The sequence below is a fragment of the Macrobrachium rosenbergii genome, chromosome 15, assembly GCF_040412425.1.
Source record: "Macrobrachium rosenbergii isolate ZJJX-2024 chromosome 15, ASM4041242v1, whole genome shotgun sequence".
In the NCBI taxonomy this organism is placed as follows: Eukaryota; Metazoa; Arthropoda; class Malacostraca; order Decapoda; family Palaemonidae; genus Macrobrachium; species Macrobrachium rosenbergii.
Genome location: NC_089755.1, coordinates 26,693,564 through 26,713,118, shown reverse-complemented (window position 1 = coordinate 26,713,118; position 19,555 = coordinate 26,693,564). Strand labels below are relative to the sequence as shown.

Below are 19,555 nucleotides of genomic sequence, written 5' to 3'. Positions count from 1 at the left end.
ATATATATATATATATATATATATATATATATATATATATATTAATATATATATATATATATATATATATATATATATATATATATATATATATATATATATATATGCATTTTTTTGGTTGTCTGACCTTATAAGCACCAGGGGCAGATGACTAAAATTATGTAAGGTGTAAAACAGAAATGAGGTCATGTACAGAAACTTCCTGTAAAGAGAGAGACATTAGTTTTGGTATTTCCCAAGTAATTTCAAGGAACTCTAGTCTCTCTCTCTCTCTCTCTCTCTCTCTCTCTCTCTCTCTCTATATATATATATATATATATATATATATATAATATATATATATATATATATATATATATATATATATATATATATATATATATATATATATATATATATATATATATATGTATATATATATATATATATATATATATATATATATATATATATATATCACACAGACACTTATAAATATAATATATGTATGTGTGTATGTTTATAGTTATGCCAATCAAAATTGATAGTTGTGAAAATATAGAGCACATATGCTAATTTTGATAGGAGTAAGGAGTATTAAATTTTGCTAGATACTGTAACATGAGCTCTATTTCTTCACAGGAAAATCTGGTTGACCTTGACCGACAGAGGAGGGATACAATTTACGCCGTGTTCCGGTGAAGGCGTAAACTTTTTTTTTTTTTTTTAAAGGTTGAAGTGAAAACGCCCTTACCCTTACCGTTGGCCACCTTTGATTTACAAGGAAAGTTTTGCATTGTTTCTTCATTACTAGTATTCATATGACCATTGAGTATTCAACCATCTTATTCGTGGTCTCTTCTGAAGTCTGGGCCTGTAATCCAGCAAGCAGGTGTTTCAGTTCCCTGGAACTTTGCCAGCATTCTTCTCTCTCTCTCTCTCTCTCTCTCTCTCTCTCTCTCTCTCTCTCTCTCTCTCTTAGTATTTGTTGCTACTCCTTTCCGATCATGAATTTCACTGGTACGTCAATAAGATAAAAATTTCATAGTGTTAAACGTTCCATGTTTTATTCTCTCCCTTTCTTTTTGAATCATCTATACAAGCAAGCATATATAGTGACGAATATACCAGTGGTTCGTTTAGGAACAGTACTTCAAAGACCGTTGTGTATTAAGTATTGCTCTCAAAACCGTAGAGAGGTGGCAAGTACGGTTGCTGAAGGATCTGTCAGTATTTCGCTTTCTTTAGGATTGCAGGAAGCCATTCTATATATAATATATATATATATATATATATATATATATATATATATATATATATATATATATATATATATATATATATATATACATACAGTACATATATATGAATGAATGGATTGTTTAGATTCCAGTCTTTAAATTTCATAGTACTACAAGCTTTCACAGATATACAGTCTTCATCAGGTACCTCTGTACTAAGTGCATCGGTACTTGATGAAGACTGTATGTCTGTGAAAGCTTGTAGTACGATGGAAATTTTAAGAATCTGAAATCTAAACTCTACCGCCTTACTGAAGCCTAACACGAGTAGTATGAATATATATATAGACAGTGAAGTTGTGTGGTTAATTGGTTTTATATATATGTATATATAGCCTATATATATATAATTATATGCATATATATATATATATATATATCTATATATATATATATATATATATATATATATATATATATATATATATATATATATATATATGTATATATGTATGTGTGTGTTTTTGTGTAGCTCTTCGTTGGATGAGTCGTTTGAGCTGCGGACTGTCAGTCGATGGGCCAGAGTTCAGTTCCCCGGCCGGCTGATGAAGGGATTTATTTCTGGTGATAGAAATTCATTTCTCGCTATAATGTGGTTCGGATTCCACAATAAGCTGTAGGTCCCGTTGCTAAGTAACCAATTGGTTCTTAGCCACGTAAAATAAGTCTAATCCTTCGGGCCAGCCCTAGGAGAGCTGTTAATCAGCTCAGTGGTCTGGTAAAACTAAGGTGTACTTAACTTTTTATATGTGTGTGTTTAATAATGTGTATGTCCGCCTGTCTCTCTCTCTCACGAATATGTGCATGCTTCTAAGCATTTATACTTAGTGAATTTGTTTTCATTTTCATTTTAGAGACTCATTATTGAAGGGATGTATGGAAAGAGGGGGAGAGAGAGACTCCAATGCTATGGATTTCCAAATCATTTTTTCTTATCCTTGAGAATATCCGGTAAGTTGGCTCGTAGCCAGCTACTGAATCCCTCTCTCTCTCTCTCTCTCTCTCTCTCTCTCTCTCTCTCTCTCTCTCTCTCTCTCTCTCTCTCTCTCTCAAGTATCTTTCGTTTGTTCATTACTCTTGAGGTAAAAATGTAGCAGTGTAGACGTTCATAACGTGACACATTTATATAAACTATGTAGGCTATATGGCACTTATTTATCCGATAGGCCAACATTAATTTCACAGACGACTGTGGCATTGTGTAGTCGGAAATACTCCTGAACACAGTTATTTGCGAACGACTGAAAGCTATTATTTTTCAGCCCCTGAGGCCAATTGCGTGGGATTCAGATAAGAATCCGGACAGAAAGGAAATGTTCTTGGTTCGTACAAGAATTGCTGCTGTTCTGCGGCGGAGTTTTATATATATATAAAAAATAAACTCTGTTTATGGAGTCTGGACGAAGTTTTTATGTCGGTGGAAATGCATAAGTGAGATAACAGTGGATGTATTTTTCAGTGTATGCGACCATTACTGATGTAACTCCCTGGCAAGTGGTTTATCTTTAAATTAAAATTAGGACTTGTGGACTCTTATATTTGACTCCATAACATAAATTTATTTATTTGAGGAATTGACATTTGACGCCCAGTATTTTTTTTTTATTCCATTTTCCAGCGACTTCCCCCTGATCCCAAAACAAAGATCAGGTAGAATTTTTTTTAATCGTGCTACAGGAGCGGTGACTTGCCATTTTTGATATGCAAATGAGCCAAGTGGCAACTGCAAGTAGAATGTTCAGTTGTCTCAAGGTTGCGGCCATGCATAGACAGGGCGTATCTGAATTAACTCATGCTTGGTTGAACACGCGGCGCATCTATAATACGCATTTTTTACGTACTTGGATGATCACGCGGTCTGAGGGTGTGTGGGGGGAAAAATATTCAGGTGTAAAAAAAAAAACCGCGTGTGGTTATGGCATGATTAACACTGAAAAGAGTAGATTAATTTTGAAATGTAAACTTTAACTATATATATATTTCTCTCTCTCTCTCATCCAGTATTCGCTGATTAATATTATTCCTCGCCCCTAACCTCACTGTGTATATATATATATATATATATATATATATATATATATATATATATATATATATATATATATATATATATATATATATATATATATATATATATATATATATATATATATATATATATATATATATATATATATAGAGAGAGAGAGAGAGAGAGAGAGAGAGAGAGAGAGAGAGAGAGAGAGAGAGAGAGATCAAATATCAATAACAGTCTCACTTGCCCGTCATGGTATTTGATCTCTCTCTCTCTCTCTCTCTCTCTTGTATAGATATATATATACAAGGTTAGGGGCGAGGAATAATTAATCAGTGAATACTGGATGAGAGAGAGAGAGGAATAATAAATCGAGTGAATTCTGGATGAGAGAGAATTTCGATGACCGGAAATCCGTTACGTTCTTGATGCTTGTTACCTGATAGTAGCGTACCTGGCACGGGAGTTGTAGGTTGTAACCACAATGATTGAAGAGAAGTATACTTGCTTTATATGGGGTGTGTATCGTTTTCACAAATGAGCATTGTATTTTTTTATAATGTTACTTAGCTAAATCATGGCTTGTTCCGTAAGAATGCATGTTTTAATAATAATAATAGCTGTATTATGCGAATTTATCTTATATAGTGTCTTTTCTATCTTCCTTATGATTAGCTTTTCAGGCTCAGCGATGTTAGTCAGCAACTGGCCGATATTCATGTTGGAAAAGGATAGTGTGCGGAATATTATAGAGGGATGAATAAATTTGTTTTTATTTAGCATTTCCCAACGTTTTGAGAGAGAGAGAGAGAGAGAGAGAGAGAGAGAGAGAGAGAGAGAGAGAGAGAGAGAGTAATTGTCGTAAGTGAGTGCTTCGGTTGTTGGAAGAGGGATGAGGTCGTTAGTTTGTTTACGGCGCTGTCTGTCTGTGGAATATATGTGAGGATTTTTCGGTTTTGAAGGCAGTCTTTTTTTGAGTCTTTAGTCAGAGCTATAGTGCCGGTCAGTGGTTCTTGTGTGGGACAGTTTTTGTCGTATGCTTTTCTCGGAGTTGTTGGTCTTCTTGTTGGTGTGTTGTTTATTTGTGTGTGTGTTCCGTTTTTTTTTTTGTATTTCCTTGTGTTTGTGGTTGTTACGGCGGCCTTTATCCATCTCCAGCAACCGAAGATCAGGGTGAGTGTTGTTTGTTGTTTTGTTTGTGGGTTTGAATTCCGCCACAATATGGGAAGTCTTTTATTAAAATATCCAATCAGAAATCGTTCGTCTGGATTCAGGTTCTATTTTAGGTACCGTCGACATGTTTCGACCAGCTCGTTGGTCATCCTCTGGACGTAGTTGCAGAAACGAGGTGCTCGGGTTGGTATTTATAGGGGGGTCTTGATCGGTGCTGAATTATGATTGGCTGCCCGGGGCATGTACCCTCGGGCGGAGCCTATTTTCCCAGGCCGATGTGCGAGCGGCGTTGTAGTGCTGGGGATGAATGGAAAAATTTCGATCCTCCGATGTCGAATTTTGATTCGCACGTTCGCTACGGGGATCGCTCGGTGCATGTCTCCTGGCTGCCTTGGGGAGGAGAAATATTTCCTGCGTGATGTTAAGGGTTGGTTTCTCCTTCCCAATGTGCAATGCTTCCAAGAGGCGTAGGCGGCGGTGGTCGGTAGTTTGGTCAATTATTTCGATGTTCGTGATTATGTTTTTCTTTCTATTCTGGTTATGGACGGTCTTGGCATGATTAAAGATAGCCCCTCTTGGGCGTGGCAGGAAATCCTCTGGAGAAACGCATGGTGGTCATACCGATGTAAGAACCGAGGCATCCTCGGACGGGGCATGAGTACCGGTATACCACGTTGGTTTTCTTCAAGGGGTCCTGCTGAGTGGGGCCTGGTTATGCGTAACAACCCAGCCCCCACTCAGCAGGACCAACGAGCTGGTCGAAACATGTCGACGGTACCTAAAATAGAACCTGAATCCAGACGAACGATTTCTGATTGGATGTTTTAATAAAAGACTTCCCATATTCCGCACACTATCCTTTTCCAACATGAATATCGGCCAGTTGCTGACTAACATCGCTGAGCCTGAAAAGCGAATCATAAGGAAGATAGAAAAGACACTATATAAGATAAATTCGCATAATACAGCCATCCTTTTTAATAAGACCTGTTTAAAAGAGGGTCTACTCCCTTCAAATAATAATAATAATAATCCCATAAGAATGTCCCCAATTACACAAAGGTCTGGACAAAAGCCAAATGTGTTAGTTTTTGTGTTTTAAATGATTTCAGTCGAGCTTGTAGTGAGGAAGGGGTTTATATTCATTTTGTTGTAACAATAGAACGAGGGGGCGTGTTAATAGCCTGATTTCGTAAAATATCACGCCGGCTTCAGTACGTGGTTTGTGTCTGTGATGCGGGTTTACATTAAAGCAGGACCCACTTCTAAGTGGGTCCTGTATTAAAGTTACCTGATTCTCTGCATTTCTATTGTCGATGAGGTTTTACAGTGTTTTTTTTTCTGTGTACTGTACATGTATCACCCAGTGTTATTTCGTCCGTAAATATTCATTCGAATTAGAGTGTTTTCCTTACGTTACTTTGCGTCTCCTCTATGCTGTGTTCCGTAAACTTTACTCTACCGTACTTCATTACTGCTTTGTTATTGGGACCACCACAGGACACAGGAGTAAGGCACGTAATGGAGCAACGCGAAGGTGCCTGGTACCAGCACCTCTTTTACCCAACCTTGTGTTCATATGCACTTCGCGTTATTTAGTGTGATGTACGGTATGACTCAGGATAATGCCCGTTGAGAAGTTTGTACTCTATCTCTTCCCAAGACAGCTATATCCTCTACTAACACTTTTCGTTCGTGTAACACTCTCTCTCTCTCTCTCTCTCTCTCTCTCTCTCTCTCTCTCTCACATATATATATATATATATATACATTATATTTTCTCATACACATATATACATTATATATATATATATATATATATATATATATATATATATATATATATATATATAATATATATATATATATGTGTATATATATATATATATATATATATATATATATATATATATATATATTTAAAAGTTTTGTACTGGATATATTTTGTATATATTAAGTACATCTCCAAGGCCTGACAGCAGATGAGAATGATCTTCCTTTTACAACCGGTATGAAGAACATTCGGCGATAGAGGTAGATGGTGTAAAAATTTTTTAAAAAAGGGTGTGTTTTTGTGCTCTTCCTCAGAGTGGATAACAATCAAGCCTTTTTTTCAGAAAGGCATTCTGAAATATTCGGAAAAGGGAGGGAAGAAAATTCTATATTTTATAAGTGAGTGGTTCAAGTTGGCACGGTAAGTAGCTGGTCATTCAGCGCCCCCCCCCCTTCCCCCCACTCCCCCCCAAAAAAAATCGAGACTAATATCTGTAAGTCAATGATTTACGTGACTTGGCATTGCAAAATGTCTTAATTAGAAAGCTGCAGCTTGACAGGGAATGCAAGTGTAAATGTGACTCAGAGAATACGTCCTGTGATCCGTAACATACTCTGAAACTTTCAAATATGATTCGAAGCTTTACCAAATCATTAAGAATAACGAAAGGGGAAAAAGTCCACAGATATAACGAGATGTGGAAAAACGCTTAGGTGCTCAGCAGTTCAGCGCCGCCTGAGCGGAAGGCAATTGGAAACAGCGTATTTGAAGTAGGCTAACCAGCATTTTCATGTCGAGTAGTCCTCGTAGGGGGATAGTGCCGTCAGTGCACCTCACGCGGTACATTGTAGGCATTACTTAAGGTTCTTTGTAGCGTCCCTTTGGCCCCTAGTTGCATCCCCTTTCATTCCTTTTACTGTACCTCCGTTCATATTCTCTCTTCCATCTTGCTATCCACCCTCTCCTAACATTTGTTTCATAGTACAACTGCGAGGTTTTCCTCCTGTTACACCTTTCAAACCTTTTTACTCTGTTTCCCTTTCAGCGCTGAATGACCTCATAGGTCCCAGCGCTAGCCTTTGGCCCAAATTCTGTCTTCCATTCCATTCCATGTCGATGTCTGAAGCTTATCTGGTAAAGCAAAGCGTTTATGTCGAATGACCAAACTTTTTCTTGAACAAGTTACTCAGTGTCTAGGATATACGTGTCAGAACTCAACACAGCCCAGCAGAGTTCTGCAGCTGAGGGTTTTTAACATTCAACTCTCGAATGTCTGTATATTAACGGTAAAACTTCTGCACTTCCATCCAACTGGCTTTTTTTCAAGTACGGTGTGTGGCACAGGAATGCATGCGCGCTGATGCGCATGTGGCACTCAATTTATTGCCAGTTGTTGCAATCACAAACGATAAAAAGCAAAATGATATTGCTTACCAGCATCAGAATGCTCCGGGGGTATGTGGTACATCGGCCTCTGCATGCATGTATGCAGCCCGCCAGGATTTCCCGAAAATAGCCAACCTTGGCCTCATCATAAAATCATTTGGGCAGGATTGTTATTGCACAGCGCTGTGTATGTCCACGTATTTTTTATGTGTAACTTTGTATCAGTGATTAAATCACTGGGGGTGTCGTGGTCCGAGTTCCGTCAAGGTAATGTTCCTTGCTGTCTTCCAGTCCCGGGTCAGTTTATCTCACCATTGACCCTAGAGAAATATGCAGAATAAATGTGCGTTTGCACAGGCTTCTGGTCGGTAAGTAACGTCCATTGTGTCGGCACTTTCCGCCTTAACCCCTTTACATTGGCAACATATTATAAGCTATGGGTCTGGCTGATAGTAAGTTTTCCAGCGTGAGACTACCAGGATCACTAATGTGTATACAGTTTGTATAGTAATATCAATCATAGTTATTATTAATATTATTATCGGAAAATATGCCCAGAATCAAATTATACAAGCCCAAAAATCCACTTGCTTGTTAAGCAAGATTCCAAAGAATAGCTTGGCCAACTGAGAAAAAAGCCAGATAACTACAACACTCATCGATAATGGGTGTATGAATGTGTAAGTAGGTGTTATTATGCTTAATACATACATATGAAGGTTACAGTGTAAGAGAGAAAAGTGTGAACTAGTACCACGCAGTTTTAGATCATGGAATCCGGTTATGAGACCTCTTAGAGGAAAGTAGTGGATGACCTTGCTTTCAGAAGTGTTAGTTTTTACGACGCGGTATGTTACGAGTGATATTTTCATAATCTGAAGTCTGATGCAAAGTGTGCCGACGAATGGAGTGCATCCTTACATAGGCACAACATTACCTTATTCTGATACTCTGGATGCGGGGTCGAATCCTGCAACCCAACACCAGAATTACTTCATATTTTTGCATTTGGATTTAAGGCTTTTTAGTGACAAGCGTATCCAAAGAGTGTGAAGAATTCGAGAAGTTAAGAGGGCATGTTGGCTATTATAATTACATATACGTATCAGGTAAAAATGGTCAGTAGTTACCATAAATTTACGAACAGATAACAGAATTTTTTCCTATTGCACTTCACCACAAAAGATACTACGCACAAGGTTAGGCTCTGTGATTTGTTTGTTTATTTCTCGCAAAGGATAAACCCTACTTGGGGACTAAACACAAGCAAAGCTTCTATTTCAACCTTTGCTCTTCTCCTGACATGGATCATATCGGTTTTAACATTGTGTGATACAACTGATATGACTTTATGAAGACAGTCGTCTGTTTGGAACAAAAGTAAATATATTAGGATAGAACAGCCATATATGTTTGAAAAGGAAATAAATATATTAGGACAACTGCTCTAGAACTTAGCAAGGATGAAATCTACGAATGTCTCCTACCAGATGACATTTTCATTGCGCTTCTCTGCTAAAAATAAATAACGTTGGTCGAGCTTAAAACAATAAAAACCTAAGCGATTGAGAGATGGTGTGCGCGTGTGTGTGTGTGTGTGTGTGTGTGTGTTCATGTTGTGGGGGATGGGTTTAGGGTGGATAGGTGTGTTGGGGTGGGGTGGAGGTTGGGGAGCAGCTTGTGTTGCAGGAAAAGGCAAAGATGTTATTTTTGGGAGTTAGCGGGAAAAGAATGCCTAGGGCGAAAGGGTGAGAGAAGAGGCGTGCTTAAGAGTATCTACATCCAATAACTTCTCATTTGTATGCAGAGTGTACTTAGGTAAACAGTGTAAAAGACGACATCTTGTACCTTAATGGCTTAGGCTGGGTATACATGATACATGATGTGCCCGCGTGCGAACACGTTTGTTTGCTTTTGTCTGTGGATGGTGATTATATGAGAAACACATTTACAGTATTATATATGTACAGTAATATATATATATATATATATATATATATATATATATATATATATATATATATATATATATATATATATATATATATATATATATATATATATAAGAAATCATATATATATATATATATATATATATATTTTGATTTATTAGCTGAAGCCACTGGGAAAGTTCAAATTGAAAAGGCAGACTGCCAAGTACTTTTTGTGCCCTGATGTGTTAGATTATATATATATATATATATATATATATATATATATATATATATATATATATATATAAAAATATATATATATATATATATATATATATATATATATATATATATATATATATATATATATATATATATATATATATATATATATATATATATATATATATATATACATATACACACATATATATATATTTATAGATATATATTTATATATTTATAGATATATTTACACGTGTATATATAAATATATATATACATACATACACATATACATATATATATGTGTGTGTGTGTGATTATAATCACACTTGAAACGTGACTTACACATCCACATCTACCACAAAGAACAACTGAAACTGGATGTAAATCCTGACTGGTTTCGTCTGTATATCTAAGACAGTTTTCAGAGGACAGGTACATAGATAGCGGTAGAAACTTCCACTATTATGTATGTCTTCTGAAATATGTCTTAGGGTGCGTCCACGCTACAGTAAACATGACAAATGAATTGAAAACGAGTCAGCGACTGAAAGCGAAGAACGAATCTTAGGCAAGTGCTGGATAACCGTACGAAGCACTGGTTAAGACTACCAATGAGTCTCTGCTTTTAGTTTAACTTGTCTGCGATGTGTGAGTGATAATTTACCGATGAGTGTGTATGACATGTTTACTGTAATGTGGACACACCTTTAGATATAAAGACGAAATCAATCAGGATTTTTTCTGCAAGTTGTGTATGGGGAATGATAAAGGTCCCCCTAACCTTACCGGTATTCGAACCCATGCCGCTTTGGGTTCGTAGTTGTGGATTTGACTGTAACCATTCAGTGGGTGAGACAGCTTAGTGGAAGAGTATTCGACTTGCATTTACAAGGTCAGTGGTTCGATCCTGGCCTGCTTCCACTGGTTTCCCCAGCTGTGGATGGGCACCAGCGTCAGTTGGGAGTCAAAGAAAGGGCACGGGGCGGACAGAAATCATCCGTAAACGATTTAGTAAAATACACAATATGGTGTAGTATGGAGCTGCCTCCTGCAAGGCCTGTGATGATTTTTTCCCTACAACATTAAGGACTTTTCCTTAATAGGGTGGCTTCAGAAAAAAAAGTCAGTGCCCATTCATGCTTTGCCGAGTTGTGGATGAAGTCTTATGCCGTAAAACTTCCACAACATTAGCCTCTTCTTATACTGACATACAAGTTCATCGGCAGAGAGGTGAACTCCCCCCCTCCTCCCACTTTGGCTTTCATAGGCAGTTTGTCTCTTCCCAATCTTTTGACACACATCCCGCTACCTTTCTTCCTTCTTCATCTGTGTCTAATGACTGTCATTCTACCTTCATTCGTTATATTACTCCCAGTAGTTATGTAAATCAGTTGCCCACATTTACTCTCAACTTTCTTCTTGCAAACATGTTAAAAAACTTTTTTACTAGTTATTTCTGTTTCTCATCACTCCCCATTAGCACTGTATCATTATTTGAAGGAAATCAGCCATTCCAAACTACAGTATATTCACTATTCATTTTGTACCCCCACAGATTTGCATTTGCATTCTGCCCTTTCCCTGACTTACTCCATCAGTCTAAGGTATACTTAACATATCCTAAGCGATACTGAGGAAGTGCAGGACTCAACACCCCTTATTGTAGGCCCATTGTTACACCAAACCAGCCACTCCTCTGCCGACAATTTCTAACATCATTTGCTTCCACCGTGAGAACTGAATTATTCTCACTAGCGAATCTTGTGTTGCGTACATTTTCAACAAAGTCCACATTGTCTCTATCGATTTTGTCATGGGTGTTTTCTAGGCCCTTGTATGCCAGATACAACTCTTTCCCTTGACTTTCAAACTTAACATATGGTATGTATCTATCTAACTATCTCTACACACACACACATATATATATATATATATTTTTTTTTTTTCGTTTTAACGTGCTTTTTTCCCATTTTTATATGGGGGTAAGCACGATGCCTTCTTTTGAAGGACTTTGATTTGGCAGTGGGGTAGGCAGTAGCCTCGATGTGTATATGTAGTATATATATATATATATATATATATATATATATATATATATATATATATATATATATATATATATATATATATATATAATCTATATGCAAACAACTTTTTCACTATACTTTTTGAAAGTAGGTCATCGCCAGAGTTGCTACTTGTAATCATGTGTATATTATATACTTTATGATATATATATATATATATTGCTCTGTATATATATATATATATATATATATATATATATATATATATATATATATATATATATATATATATTATATATTAATCTACGTGCAGACAACTTTTTCACTTACTTTTTGAAAGTAGGTCATCGCCAAAGTTGCTCTGTAATCATTAGATACAAGTCGAAAAGTTAGGGAAAGATCAGAGTGGTGTATTATGTATGGTTGCAAAGTTGAGGGGAGGTTGGAAAGGCCAAGAAGTTTTATCTGATTTGTGGGCAGGAAGCCGAGTTAAGATAGAGAAAGACCAAGTGACTTTTGAGATTTCCCTCAGTGAAAAGTGACATGAAAAAAGATGATTCGCCACTATTTTCACGTAACACACACACACATATCTATATCTCCCACTGGGATGAAGATTTCCGGTATTTTTTTACATAATTAAATCGAAAAATTAACTGCAAGGGATGAAGCACCAACACGAATACGAACAAAAGCAAGGACTGTAAGTTTGTGAAAGATAAGCAAGGAGGGGCAAGGCGAGGAGAGATCACTTGTGTAGACTGCAGGGGTTCGACATTTTCCTTATTGAAAATAAACCGGTATATTGCTCGAGACGCTGCTTTAGGAAATGGACACTGGAAGGACGGTGACCAGTAGGAAATATATGGAGTAGTTTTGTGCTAATATGTCTTGTAGTGAGAATGTCTGGCCGTAGTGTGAAACATAGCCACTGGAATATTCCGTTCACAACAAAGGGAGGATTACATGGGCTAGCAGCCTAATGTTAGTTGGTGATCATTAGTGATGTATTATCATGGTCATTAATCATTGTTTTCACCATTAACGCAGGTTGTTGTTCTGTTTTAGTAATTACTGTATTCGCAGCAGTAGTCTCTCTCTCTCACCCCGTTACTGGTTATAGAAGACGCAAGCGCCAGTGTTGTACAGGTTTTGTAATATAACGGTAAATTTAAACTATTCATGGAGAGAGAGAGAGAGAGAGAGAGAGAGAGAGAGAGAGAGAGAGAGAGAGAGAGAGAGATTGCCCAAGCCTCTTCTCCCGCTTGCAATAACAAGATTGGCTTTGCCAATTTTAGAAACACCCAGACCCTTTCCTACTATCCCCTACGATCCCCAGGGAGCACGAGTCCTTGTCCTCTCTGGCCGGTCTTTCGTAATCCTGAAGTGCCTTGGGTTTAAATATTTAAACATTTAACTAGTCATTCAACGTCTTTAAGGTTTAACCTGCAGATAACAGGGACGTGGAAATTGGTCGTTTTTATTTCCGTAGGAGCAAGTCATGGGCAGCGTAGCATTTAAAGGCAACATAAGAATCAGACTGTATGCACACTGTCTGTTGTACTTTGGATGAACGACGTACTACGTCTCTCTCTCTCTCTCCCTCTGAGAATGAAGGAAGTGCTACCAAGAAATTTCCATATATTCTCTGCTTCGCTAATCAATAGTACTTCAAAGATGTTGTGCTATTGATTCCTGATGCAATAGTCGGAGCGGAGCGCATGCGAAACTACCATAACCGCTTTCCGGCGGTCATTGAATTCGTGCGCCTATCAAGCCGATACTAGAGTGCAGTTATTCAATTAAAAAAAAAAATAGCCTCCCCAGTTTCGCCCCTATTGTTTTTCCTTGCTTGCGCCGTTACCTTTTGTTGGTTTAATCTAGCTATCAAGGCGACGTGAGGACAATCATCGCCATGTTTCAATAACTTTAGACCTTGGTAGGTACTATAGGGTATCAGTTGATATTGAGGCAACAGTTCGCGGCTTGAGGACGGCTTGTGCGTAGCCTATCCTGGCGTGAATTTCCAAGAGAGAATAGTTGAGCACATAAAATGGGCACCTAATGCTGACTGATCCCTTTGATTTTTACCCATCATTTCTTCAGAGTTTTCGCATGAATGTTAGCGCAGAATTTCAAGGAAAATATTGTGGCAGTCAGGTGTCTATGCGGTTTTAAATGTAGCTGAAGAAGACAACAACGGATAAAAGTAACTGACAAAGCAAACCTGTGTGATAACATACTAGTGATGATCAGGCATGCCTCGAGTGAAATATTTATTAACGTGCCATCTGAAAAAGCGTTTACAAAATCAATTTTCGAAGACATTGTTATTAACTGAATTTGGGATCTCTGCCAGGTAGAGAATAACGAGACGAAACGTAAATAAATACTAGTTACATCTTCATCACGGACAGTCTTCACTATTTTGCCTCACGGAGCACATAGAGAGAGAGAGGGAGAGAGAGAAGGCGGGGTGGCTGTCTCTTCGCCCCTCCCCGTGTTGGTTTGGGACTATCTCGTCGAGGCACATCAGTATAGTGGCTTAGATATTACTCATTGCAGTTATTGAAAGCAATGATGTTGCATCTGACTTTGGAATGAATACTATCTGAGACAGACAGACAGACAGACAGACACAGAGAGAGAGAGGTAAAACAATAAAACTGTCCACGAAGCCTTTTGAAGTAGCATATATTGTATAGTACTTCCCTCTTCCCTTATCGTAAACGTTCGAGTATTTTAAGGACTTTGCTACCATTAAATAATTTTCCGTTTACGTTGAAAATGTCAGGACAAAAATATTCTCCCAAAGCCAGATTCTCTCTTCTCTCTCTCTCTCTCTCTCTCTCTGAGGGATGACGCTTGGACGTCCATCTAGCAAGTCTACTGATCCAGGCATGAGACCATTTTCATGGTCGGCTCAAAAGCAGAAGGCGCGTTGAAAGGTCATCCCCTCTGATATTTGTAATGCTGTGAATCCTGTTAAATGTGACGGAATACGAACAGTTTCCCCTCGACGCCCCACTGCAGCATTTTTCCCTGCAAACCCCAATTCATTTGTTTGCTTTAAAAGATGTGCAATTTATTTCAGGTCGTTTAACCACGTCCTGTCTTATTTGGGGCTCGACCATTATTCAGCTCTTGACGTTTTTAGGCGGTCCAGATTTTCCTATATTACGTCGGGTTTTGATCTTAAGCGTTTGGATAGATTTTCATGATTTTTTTTTTATTCTTGTCAGTACTCATCATTGAGGTTTATTAGGCGAAACCACACAAGCAAACGTACACTCGCGCGTATAGCCTTATATACTATACATGTGTGTAAAATAAACTTTATATACTTGTTGTGTACTGAAGGTATGTATACCATGTTGAACTGAACATGCATATACAAAATTATTATTATTATTATTATTATTATTATTATTATTATTATTATTATTATTATTATTATTATCCTCTCGTGGAGATCAGCAAAAGGTCCGAGAAAATTATCAGATAGAGTTACAAGTTCAATACACGAAGGGAAGACCCCATGAGTCTTCTTCATGGAAATGAAGTGTAGGTGTGGAATATGCATAAGGGGAAATGAGTGGAAGGTGGTCTGTTGAAGTGCCTCCGAAATGTTTGTCGAGGAGAATGGTGGGATGACTGAGATATGTTCCAGATGTGAAGAAATGATGCTAAAGGTTTTCTGGTCATGTAAAGGAAAATTGGAAAATGTTTTAGCGTTTGTTTATGCATATCATTCATATATATATATATATATATATATATATATATATATATATATATATATATATATATATATATATATATATATATATGTGTATATATATATGAATGTGTTTGTTTAAACCTCATTAATGAATATTAGCAAGAATAAAAAAAGAAATCATGAAAATCATTATATATATATATATATATTTATATATATATATATATATATATATATGTGTATATATATATGAATGTGTTTCGCTGATTAAACCTCATTAATGAATATTATAAAAAAGAAATATAATATATATATATAATATATATATATTTATATATATATAATATATATATATATATATATGTGTATATATATATGAATGTGTTTCGCTGATTAAACCTCATTAATGAATATTAGCAAGAATAAAAAAGAAATCATGAAAATCTATCAAAACACTTAAGATCAAAACCCGGCCTAATATAGGAAAATCTGGACCACCTAAAAACGTCAAGAGCTGAATAATGGTCGAGCCCCAAATAAGACAGGACGTGGTTAAACGACCTGAAATAAACTGCACATCTTTTAAAAGCAAACAAATGAATTGGGGTTTGCAGGGAAAATGCTGCAGTGGGGCGTCGAGGGGAAACTGTTCGTATTCCGTCACATTTAACAGGATTCACAGCATTACAAATATCAGAGGGGATGACCTTTCAACGCGCCTTCTGCTTTTGAGCCGACCATGAAAATGGTCTCATGCCTGGATCAGTAGACTTGCTAGATGGACGTCCAAGCGTCATCCCTCAGAGAGAGAGAGAGAGAGAGAGAGAGACCTTTTAAAAGGTGTTTGCAGAAATGTCTTGAGAATTTTTATCGTAAATGGCGTTGTGGTTATTCCCCCCACTTAGCCGCTAACCCTGTGTGACAGGCGATTTGATAATTATGGTTTATAAATAATCTGTTTTGATCCTTTAGGTTTTATTGCAAAGGGTTTAGGGAGGTGTGTTATTTAAGAACACACCTGTTAGTCATACAAGGTATTATTGATGTTAACATTGCGGTTCCGAAATTTAGCCGTTTTTATATTTCATAATGCAGCGAATAAGGTTTTATTTTCTGATCGATTTGGTATAGCATTAATCAATCAATCAGTCAATAAATAGTCTTGAAATAGATTATTTGAAGAGAATGCAGTCTTGGGTCAATGCTGTGAATCCTGTTAAATGTGACGGAATACGAACAGTTTCCCCTCGACGCCCCACTGCAGCATTTTTCCCTGCAAACCCCAATTCATTTGTTTGCTTTAAAAGATGTGCAATTTATTTCAGGTCGTTTAACCACGTCCTGTCTTATTTGGGGCTCGACCATTATTCAGCTCTTGACGTTTTTAGGCGGTCCAGATTTTCCTATATTAGGTCGGGTTTTGATCTTAAGCGTTTGGATAGATTTTGAAGACTTGTTGATTGTTTGATTGTTGAGAGAGAGAGAGAGAGAGAGAGAGAGAGAGAGAGAGAGAGAGAGAGAGAGAGAGAGAGAGAGAGGGCTGAATGATGCAAGAGGGGAAGGGGTTAGTGCAAGTCTGTGAATGCTTGTGGATGTGACGGTGGAGGATGTGAGGAGGTCGATTAAGAAGATGGCAAATGAAATATCTTCAGGAATTAATAGGATTACTTGTTAGATGTTGTGGTATGACTTACCAGGATATGTAAGGTTTGTTGTAATGAGGGAACAGTTTTGAAGGAATGAGTAAGGGGAATGATTATTCCGTAGTATAAGGGTAAAGGCGATAAGACTAAGAAATACAATGTCATAACATTACTTAGTTTGGCAAGGAAGATGTATAGTAGGAAGTTTATTGAAGAGCAAGACAGATCAGAGAGTGATTGATAGGGGAAGAACAGTGTAGGATCGAATAAGGAAGGTGACTGGGGTTTAGACAAGAAGGATGGTGTTTACATCAAGGGTTTTAAGAAACATTTATGCCAGAAGTCTGAAAGAAAATGGAAATGTCATACTTTGTGGCATACTGGGACCCATAAAAAAGTTACGATACAATTGATAGAGAGGGGATGTAAAGGGTTTAGAGGAAGTATAGTTTACAAGGTAAGTTGCTGATAGAAATCAAAAGTTTTTATGCTTTGAATGAACGTGGTTTAGAATTTGTTGGCGGGCGAGTGACTGGTTTGTTGTCAAAAGAGAGCCAAGAAAGTGGTGTTTCTTCTCCACGGCTGTTTCATATCCTTATTAATGGAGTGATGTGAGAGTCAGAGAAAGGACATTAAATAGAGATCAAAAGTTGTGGGATGAGAAAAGGGGTAGTAAGTCGTGTGTCAAATCGAAGATGCTTGCAGATAACAAAGTATCGAAATGGGATAATGAAGAGGAACTTCATGAAAATATGTGAAAGTTTTTCCAAGAATAGATATTTAGTGTAAGTGTGAACAAGAAAGACGTTATGAGGATGAGCAGAAACTTGGAAGATGGTGCGATAAATATTAAAGTATATATAGAAGGTGGAAGAATGGGAGAAGTGCATTCGTATAGGTATTTCAGAGTCAATATTTCACAGATGATGAGGCGACAGAAAACGTGAGTCACAGAGTAGGAGATGTAAGCGAAAGATCTGGGGGGGCCGGCGGAAATTGGGATCGTTGGAAGCCAAGGTGGGAAAGTATGAAGGGAGGATAGAGTCATATTTCCCTCATGAAAGTGAAGCGGGTGATGGTGAATGATGATGTAAAAACATGATACATGAAAGTGGTAAAGGGGTTAGCGTATATGAAAGGATTGATCAGTGGGTTTAGAGATGGTTCTGTCGTGTGGAAAAGAAAACGAATGATGTTTTTTTGTTTAGTAATTGAGTGAAAAGTGTATAGTTGGGAAGATTTAAGAGGGCGGAGTAGAGGAAAACCAAGAAAGTGCGTGTACAGTACAGTAGATGATTCTAAAGAGGTATTTGAATGGAAGTGCCTCAGCATCCAGGAAGCCCCAGTGTGTGTTGTGTGTGTGTGTGTGTGTGTGTGAGTTCAATGCGCTGCTAAATTTCCCTTTGCTCATTAACCATATAATACCGCCAGTTTTGTGCACAAAATGAAAAAAAGCAATTATTCATCGCAACAAATAACACTTATTGATATTTGGTACTTGCTACGTAAGACCTGTGTATGGTGTATGAAAATTTCTTAGTATGTATGCCGGAAACATAAGTGAGGAGCAACGCTGCGTTCGTGAAGGAAAAGAGAGAAGAGGAAAGAAAGAGAAAAGCAACGAAGGAGAGAGGGAGAGGGGGTCGTCGCTGAAGAGGCATTCACTCGAGAGGCAACTATAGATAAGTCACAGATTCTCTCTCTCTCTCTCTCTCTCTCTCTGGGGTTCGATTCCTGAATGAAATGGAATGATGTAGGCGTTAGTTGCCCTGAGCGTTAAATAGGTAGTTAGTCGACTGTGGTAGATTGTAATTATAATGATGAAAGGGTAAGATCTAGGCGACTTCTGAGATACGGAAGCCATACATCTACTGAAGGATAGAGCTGTAATGTACACACACTAATATATATATATATATATATATATATATATATATATATATATATATATATATATATATATATATATTGTATATATATATTGTATAATATATATTGTATATATATTTGTATAGTACCAGTCAGGAAAAAATATATGAAAATTAAGTTTTGCACTTTGTCCTCTTTAGAATGCCATTTTTTCCGTCCGTAGCCATGAATTTTTTAATTTCTGTCTCATGAATGCATAAATGCTTGAAAATAAAGTGAATATTCAGTGGAGAAATAAAATTCACAGTGTGTATGCGCGATGTAATCCATTGAATGATATTAAAAGTACACAAGTGTGCATTTTGAACATCATTGTTGGTATCATTATCTTTTCGGGATTGTGGTAGTATAAAAGAGAGAGAGAGAGAGAGAGAGAGAGAGAGAGAGAGAAAGGAGAGAGAGAAAAAAAAGGAAAAAACAAGTCATGAAGAATTTACCTAAGCCGG

General features: G+C 37.1%; 2 protein-coding genes across 3 annotated transcripts in view; one reads left to right on the top strand and one right to left on the bottom strand.

The window, feature by feature from the left end:
• The window catches only part of LOC136846473 (plasmolipin-like), an 80,602-nt gene that overhangs the window by 9,420 nt on the left and 51,627 nt on the right, over nucleotides 1–19,555 (top strand). The gene's annotated exons all lie outside the window — the stretch shown is intronic.
• Nucleotides 1–19,555, bottom strand: part of LOC136846474 (CKLF-like MARVEL transmembrane domain-containing protein 4) — a 48,746-nt gene that overhangs the window by 27,842 nt on the left and 1,349 nt on the right. The window lies entirely within an intron of this gene.